Here is a 438-nt window from a genome sequence, read left to right as displayed (position 1 = left end):
TATCATCATCGGCCTCAAAATGCCCCATGCCAGTCCATCTCATCTCGCCAATGCCTAGTATGTCAATATTTATGCGTTCCATTTCTTCCTTAACAATATCTCATTTTCCTACATTCATGGTTCTCACATTCCTTGTCCCAATCACTAGTGGCTGCTTACAACTGTTCTTCTTCCTTTATAGTTCCATATTGAAAGCTCAACCACAGTTGCCCTTTCTGTTATATACATGTGTTCTGTTGTACATAGGGTTTTCAGAGGCCTACTATTTCAGAAGTGGATGGGCAATCTTTCTTCCTAGTCTGTCTTCATCTGAATGTTCAGATTTAGAGAAGTATCAGACAAACCAGCATTCAGTGAGAGAAATGGAGCTGGAGAGAGAATGATTGAATTTTGCACAATGACTTATTCATAGCAAATACATTTTTTAAGAGACATAAA

This window comes from Elephantulus edwardii, unplaced genomic scaffold (assembly GCF_000299155.1).
Source record: "Elephantulus edwardii isolate Elephantulus edwardi_28Jun2011 unplaced genomic scaffold, EleEdw1.0 scaffold00229, whole genome shotgun sequence".
Taxonomy (NCBI): domain Eukaryota; kingdom Metazoa; phylum Chordata; class Mammalia; order Macroscelidea; family Macroscelididae; genus Elephantulus; species Elephantulus edwardii.
The sequence above is the reverse complement of the archived record's forward strand: the minus strand, read 5'-3'. Positions refer to the sequence as shown.